We start from the raw sequence: 8,670 nt of genomic DNA, 5'->3' as shown, positions 1-8,670 counted from the left end.
AAAATCTCAACTCCAGACCCTGCGACACAGTTTTAATGTTGTTTTCTCTCTCTTTCTCTCTCTCACTCTCTGTGACATCATTTCTCTTTCTCTCTTAAACTTATAGACACAGCTGTCTGCTTGGACGTGTAGAAGAATTGGTGAAAAGAAGTTGTGAATCCAACTGGCTGAAGTGTTTGGCCGCAGTGTTTATACAACAGTAAGCACAGAGGCCTAGATCTACAAAGCCTTCATAGCAATGCATTAGAAATAAGTTGGCATAGCCATATTTACAATCCTGTTATGCCACTTTTGCGTCAGTAACGCAGTAGACACTTCCATATAGACACCACTTGAACGCGGCACTATAACAAGTGAAATGTACCAGGTACACTGCACTCGTAAAACTGTAGTGTTACCTTTATTTGTGAAAGGAGAGAGTGCGTAGTGTACAGCAGCTTCTCTGTAAAATCTATAATTACCTCTGAGCAGTGACAACAGATAGGTTACTACAGTCTGACAAACAGATCCACAACCTTATTACGCCACTTTTGAGTCACTTTTAACATGGGTAAAGTCAAGTGACGTAAGGAGCTTGTAAATCTACATCTGACTTTTCAAGAAAAAACTCAACTCCAGACTCTGCGACACAGTTTTAATGTTGTTTTCTCTCTCTCTCTTTCTCTCACTCTCTGTGACATCATTTCTCTTTCTCTCTTAAACTTATATACACTGCTGTCTGCTTGGACATGTAGAACAATTGCTGAAAAGAAGTTGTGAATTCAACTGGCCGAAGTGTTTTTCCACAGTGTTTATACAAAGGTAAGCAAGCAGCCTACATATACAATGCCTTCATAGCAATGCATTAGAAATAAGTCGGCATATTTAAAATTCCGTTATGCCACTTTTGTGTCAGTAACGCTGTAGGCACTTCCATATAGACACCACTTGAACGCGGCACTATAACAGAACTGAAATGTACGAGGCACACTGCACACGTAAAACCGTAGAGTTACCAAGACTTGTAATGCTTCAGCTCATTTACTCACATCTACATAATTCTAAACTCTAATTTTCTTTTTTGTTTTGCAGATTACCAATCGGACATCTTTTGGAGTCCATTTAACAATTTGTTTACAATATTGTTTGTTGTTAAAGTTATTTTTCTGGTTGCTTCTAATATAGTTATAAATGACTTTCGTTTACATTTATTGTTTTAATAAAAGTTAATAAAAAAAATACAAACTTCTTTTATTTTGTGGGGGGTATGACGGTCCACAATAAAAATAATGCTGAAATACTATAGTAAGATATTAAAGACTAGGATTGAAAACTACTGAGTCTAAGTAACAGATATAATAAAAATAACGGTGAAAAACTACTAAAATGGCGGTGGACGGAGTACGTAATCAACATTTGGCGCCTCGGCACTACCAATCAAATAAATATAGAAAACATGATTATTAATATATTACAAAAGTACAGCAGCGGATGACACACACAACCCGGGAAAAGAAAGCGACAAATTTACTACCTGAAATAAAGAAATGTTTGCTTGTTGAACTTGAAGAAAAAGAAAAAAATATGGGCTTCGAAACGAGGCTGCGCATGCATAGAGAGTATAACTGCTACAAAAAAAAGAAAGTTTTACATACTATCATAGAAATGAAGGTGCATATTATCAACAAAAGCCGATACATTATCGCCAATATAGCTGCGATAATGGGCTTGATAATAGGCCCTTATAAATTCCCATAGCAGCCCAGGTTCTGATGTTAACCTGGGCTGCTATGGTTATTCACAAGGGCATATTATCAAGCCCATTATCGCCGCTTTATCGGCAGTTTCCTGCTGATAAAAGCGGCGATAATGTATCGCCTTTTTGTTGATAATATGGCCCATTGCTCTTTTTTTAAACAGTAAACTTAGGTGCATATTATCAAGGACCGGTGTTAAAATTATCGCTGTTTTATTGACAGGAAACTGCTGATAAAACGGCGATAATGAGCTTGATAATACGGCCTTGTATTTCCCATAGGAGCCCATGTTAACACCAGAACATAGGCTTCTATGGGAATTAACAAGGACGTATTATCAAGCCCACACTCCCAACATTAATAAAAAACCATAGGCCCTTGTAAATTCCCATAGCAACCCAGGTTCTGATGTTAACCTGGGCTGCTAGGGTTATTCACAAGGGCATTATATCAAGCCCATTATCGCCGCTTTATCGGCAGTTTCCTGGCGATAATGTATCGCCTTTTGTTGATAATATGGCCCATTGCTCTTTTTTTGACCAGTAAACTTAGGTGCATATTATCAAGGACCGGTGTTAAAATTTTCGCCGTTTTATTGGCAGGAAACTGCCAATAAAACGGCGATAATGAGCTTGATAATACGTCCTTGTTATTTCATATAGAAGCCCATGTTAACACCAGAACATAGGCTTCTATGGGAATTAACAAGAACGTATTATCAAGCCCACCCTCCCAACATTAATAAAAAAAAACAGACAATGCAGGTACCTGGAGCTGGAAGGTCATTTTACATACTACCCAAGAAAGGTGGCATTCCCCGCGACGTGTATGGGGAGAGAGAGAGAGGGAGAGCTCAAAACATTTTTTTTTTAAAAATAGACGCGAGGGGTGCCGCTCCCCGAGACTGCGGGGTGTAGGACCGTAACCCCCCCGCATACTTCAAAATAAAACCAGAGGAGTGCCGTTCCCCAGTGCTCGGGGCGCCTTGCAAGCCCCCATTATGCAAAAGAATTGGCCCGTAATATGCCCCCCCGGGACATAATAAATAAAACTGACTTCTAGTTTTTTTCACCTTTTCCACCGCGTACAAGTACTGCACGAGTACCCCGCCATTTTTTATTTTAAAAAAAATAAAAATTGAGCCTAAAGATCCATGTACCACACCCTGACCAAGACTATAGGGTCAGAATGTTTCTACCCTGCCCCCTTTCCTTATTTCTCAACTTTGTTTTACTGTTTTCTTGTGACTCGGCTCTCCCGACAAAACAAGATGGCTGCCAACACTACCTGGTTTGGAGTATTGACAGCCAATCAGCATGTAGCTCCTGCTCGTAATTGTACGTATTTCCATACGCGTACGCCGCGATTTTTCCTTAAAAAAAATAAATAGAGCCTAAACATCCATGTACGACCCCCTGAGCAAGCCTAGAGGGTCAGAATGTTTCTAGCCTGCCCCTTCCCTTATTTCTCAACTTTGTTTTGCTGTTTTCTTGTGACTCGGTTCTAGCGACGAACAAGATGGCTGCCAACACTTCCTGGTTTTGAGTGTTGATAGACAGTTCACAGCCAATCAGCATGCTACTCGCGCTCGTAATTGAACGGATCTCCGTCCGCGTGTAGAACTCCGTCTCTCGATATCGCTATGATTTTACTTGTAATTTTCTCAGAAACTACTGAACGGATTTACACCATTTAACAAAAAGCACAATCTACGAACCAAACTCTACCTCTATGCCAAATTTGGTGTATTTCCGTTCAGCCGTTCAGGCTGTAGCCCTGGCTAAAGTCCCTGTGGAAAATTGCATGGGAAAACACGTTTAGGGACCCCCCTTTTTTCTCAGCCCCCACTTGACGAATCACCCCCAAACTTTCAGGGAAGGAGCGGAACTGGGCAGACCATTTTCTTGGAGAAATTCACGAAGATTCGTCCACCGGCGCCAAAGTTATTCCAAGTAGAATGTTGTGGATTTCCTATGGAAAGTCCTAACTATAACTACCTACTGGCGACCGCCAGTAGGATATATATATATACATATAAGGCCAGTTGTGGCTGAAACGCGTTGGTGGGGTGAAGTCAAATAAAAAAAGGCTTAAAAAGTATCCTGGTTGTGCCGCCTCTTTTGTATACAATACATATATATATATATATATATATATATATATATATATATATATATATATATATATATATATATATATATGTATATATTACCTACTGGCGATAGCCAGTGGGTATATATAGTTAGGATTTTTTCTCTATGGGATTTCTGAAAATTCTATGTCTAATAACTTTGGCGTTTGTGGACGGAATTGGCTGAAATTTTCAGGAAAATGGCACATTATGTTTCTGAGCAGCCCCTGAAAATTTGGGGGGGTTTCGTCAAGGGGGGGCCGAGAAAAAAGGGGGGTCCCAAAACGCATTTTTCACATTCATTTTTCCATAGGGCGGTTGGACTCACTTTTAGCTCGAACGGCTGAATAGATTTACATGAAACTTGGCAAAATTGTAGATATGGTTTGCCCGACGTGCCTTTGCTATGTCTCAATATATGTGCTCCAGTGGATTTTGAGAAATTAACGTTTAAAAAAATATATATATCTGTGACAGCGCTCCGGTTAGCACCCCGGTTCGCGTACCTGACGCGTAACGGAACTTCGTGAAGCGAAGCTGATTGGCTCTCCGGTGTCTGTCAACATTCTAAACAGTCCGGAGCGGCCGCCATCTTGTCTCTCGGTAGGATCGAGAGACAAGATGTGGTGAAAAACGAAGGGGGAAATGAAGGAAAGGGGGTAAGGTAGACCCCTCCTGACCCCCTAGGATTGATGAGGGGGATATTAAAGTGCCCCGCGGGGCAAAAAAAATAAAAAAAAATTTGGGGGGCGATTTTACGCTGTAGAGGCGCGTCCCGGTACGCGAACCGGGCAGCTCACCGGCAGCGTAGCTGTCAACATTGTAAACAGTCCGGAGCGGCCGCCATCTTGTCTCTCGGTAGGTTAGAGAGACAAGATGTGGTGAAAAAAGAAGGGGGAAATGAAGGAAAGGGGGCAAGGTAAACCCCTCCTGACCCCCTAGGATTGATGAGGGGGATATTAAAGTCCCCCGCGATTTTTCGCGGTAGAGGCGCTTCCCGGTACGCGAACCGGGCAGCTAACCGGCAGCGTAACGGGAGTCCGCCATCTTGTGTTTTTGGAGCGTCCGGTTCGCGTACCGGGTAGCGTCCCGGTAAGCGTAACAAGGGGAAAACCAAGAGAAACAGTAAAAAAAAAATGAAGGGAATAGATTTCTAGCAAACTTGGCAAAATTGTAGGGACTGTTTGTTTGATGTGCCTTTGCAAGGCCTCAAGATATGTGCACGTGTGGATTTTGTCTAATTAAGGTTAAAAAAAATATATATATCTGTAAGCGTGCTCCGGCATGCTTACGTTACGGGTTTTGTTTGCGCTGCAGAGCCGATACGTCACGGTTATGCGACGCGTCATGAGGCGTCTCACGTGGCTACGTGATACGTCACGTAATAAAGAATATATTTTACAGCTATAGATATTAGCTTTTAAAAAACCAATGAAATTCACTGAAAAAACCATAGGTTATAGACCATATATAGTTAGGAATTTGCATTTACAAAACCTTGAAAATTCACTGAAAAAACCATAGGTTAGAGACCATATATAGTTAGCTGGACATTTTATTGACATAAAACCAATGAAATTCCATATATAGTTAGTTGCACTAACTATATATCGCGCACCCGCAATCCACTGCTGATGATGTCACATATTACATCATTCATGACATGGTCAGTGACATCACTGATGACATCACTGATGACATCTCAAATGACATCACTGATGACATCACTGATGACATCTCAAATGACATCACTGATGACATCATGACACACCAATACCAGTTACTACATATGCACTCACTGATTCCTACGTCTACACACACATTCACTCATTCACCCATACAATCACTCATACATACAGTCACTCATTATTACAACACTATCATATGCACTCATACACCTATGCAGACACTCACACACTGCCACTCATCCATGGAGTTACTCACACACCTAGTCAGTCCTGTAAAGAATCAATCACACTTCCATTTCCTCATCTATACAGTTAAACACAGAACACCATACTTCAGTGACATCACTGATGACATCACTGATGACATCTCAAATGACATCACTGATGACATCTCAAATGACATCACTGATGACATCATGACACACCAATACCAGTTACTACATACGCACTCACTGATTCCTACGTCTACACACACATTCACTCATTCACCCATACAATCACTCATACATACAGTCACTCATTATTACAACACTATCATATGCACTCATACACCTAGTCAGTCCTGTGAAGAATCAATCACACTTCGATTTCCTCATCTATACAGTTAAACACAGAACACCATACTTTTTCACACATATACTAACACATACTTACTCTCTTATACAATCACTGATACAAGTACACATTGATATGCACAGAGCCACACACCTCCCAGCCAGCCACACACACACTCAGTCTTCCATACATCCACTCATTCTTCAATATGTAAAACATATTTAAACTTTACAAAAACACACAGACACTAGATGATGTCATCAGTGATGTCATTTGAGATGTCATCAGTGATGTCATCAGTGATGTCATTTGAGATGTCATCAGTGATGTCATCAGTGATGTCACTGAACATGTCATGAATGATGTAATATGTGACATCATCAGCAGGGGATTGCGGGTGCGCGATATATAGTTACTGCAACTAACTATATATGGAATTTCATTGGTTTTATGTCAATAAAATGTCCAGCTAACTATATATGGTCTCTAACCTATGGTTTTTTCAGTGAATTTTCAAGGTTTTGTAAATGCAAATTCCTAACTATATATGGTCTATAACATATGTTTTTTTCAGTGAATATATATATATATATTACCTACTGGCGGTCGCCAGTAGGTATATATAGTTAGGATTTTTTCTCTATGGGATTTTTGAAAATTCTATGTCTAATAACTTTGGCGTTTGTGGACGGAATTGGCTGAAATTTTCAGGAAAATGGCACATTTTGTTTCTGAGCAGCCCTTGAAAATTTGGGGGGGGGTTCGTCAAGGGGGGGCCGAGAAAAAAGGGGGGTCCCAAAACGTGTTTTTAACATTGAGTTTTCCATAGGGCGGTTGGCCTCACTTTTAGCCCGAACGGCTGAATGGATTTGCACGAAACTTGGCAAAATTGTAGGGACTGGTAGCCCGATGTGCCTTTTGTAGGTCTCAATATATGTGCTTCAGTGGATTTTGAGAAATTAACGTTCAAAAAAAGATATATATCTGTAACAGCGGACCGGGCAGCGCTCCAGTTCGCGTACTTTTCGCGCAACGGAGCTTTGTGAAGCGAAGCTGATTGGTTCTCCGGCGTCTGTAAACATTCCAAACAGTCCGTAGCGGCCGCCATCTTGTCTCTCGGTAGGATCGAGAGACAAGAGGAGGCCAAAGCGAAGGGGCAAATGACCATAAGGGGGCATAGTAGATCCTCGCTGACCCCCTAGGTTTGATGTGGAGGTTTTAAAAGGGCCCCGCGGGGCAAAAAAAAAAAATAATAATAATAATCGAACGGCTGAATGGATTTGCACGAAACTTGGTAAAATATTAGGGACTGGTAGCCCGATGTGCCTTTGCTAGGTCTCAATATATGTGCTCCAGTGGATTTTGAGAAATTAACGTTCAAAAAAAGATATATATCTGTAACAGCGCTCCGCTTCGCGTAACGGAGGTTTGCGAAGCTGATTGGTTCTCCGGCGTCTGTAAACATTCCAAACAGTCCGTAGCGGCCGCCATCTTGTCTCTCGGTAGGATCGAGAGACAAGAGGAGGCCAAAGCGAAGGGGCAAATGACCATAAGGGGGCATAGTAGATCCTCCTTGACCTCTTAGGTTTGATGTGGAGGTTTTAAAAGGGCCCCGCGAGGCAAAAAAAAAAAAATAATAATAATCGAACGACTGAATGGATTTGCACGAAACTTGGCAAAATTGTAGGGACTGGTAGTCCGATGTGCCTTTGCTAGGTCTCAATATATGTGCTCCAGTGGATTTTGAGAGATTAACGTTCAAAAAAAGATATATATCTGTAACAGCGCTCCGCTTCGCGGAGATAAAATTATATCTGTATTACCTAGCTGTTGCTAACACCAGTTAGCGACGGCTAGTAGGAGATAGCGACCATCTTGGGCCCCACTTTGCATGTGAGTGATATTTATCACTAATGACATGCAAAGTGGGCATGCCAAGATGTTAGCGACTGGAAACAGTCGCTAACATCGCTATCTCCTATTATCAACTTTTGGAAATATTCGCGATAAGCGTGAATATCTCCAAAAGCTAGCACCTGCCCTGAGCAGTTCCAAGGCATGTTATCCAATGGGAGGTGGATAACATGGCTAAGAGCATTAGCTCGGTAATGCATGAATATCGCTGAGTTTTCAGCGATATTAATGCATTGCGGTCGTTTTTTATCGTATTTGCGATAAACCTTGATAATAGCAAGGTTTATCTGCGATAATTTCTGACGATGCTTAGCGGTAAAAAAATCGTTGCTAAGCATCGTTAGGGATAAATATCGCTTAACTTTGGTAATATGCCCCAATGTCTGTTAACGTTCGATTCGAAGGAAATCAGGAAGTGTTGAAAAACATTGTCTGCGCCATCTTGCCTTTTTTCAAATGCCACACTTTTGTCGTGCACGGCAGTCATTTTAGATGCCTTGACCAGACCCACTCTGTGCACGCTGTCGATCCTTAGCATGACTCCCCACCCTCGCAAGCATCTCCCCCAGGCAGTGGTCACCCCCGCTCTCTGTCTTATGCATGGGTAATAAACCACCCCCCATCTGCGCTGCTCTTCCCTGAGAAT

This window comes from Lissotriton helveticus, chromosome 6, assembly GCF_964261635.1.
Source record: "Lissotriton helveticus chromosome 6, aLisHel1.1, whole genome shotgun sequence".
In the NCBI taxonomy this organism is placed as follows: domain Eukaryota; kingdom Metazoa; phylum Chordata; class Amphibia; order Caudata; family Salamandridae; genus Lissotriton; species Lissotriton helveticus.
This window is presented reverse-complemented; position numbering follows the sequence as displayed.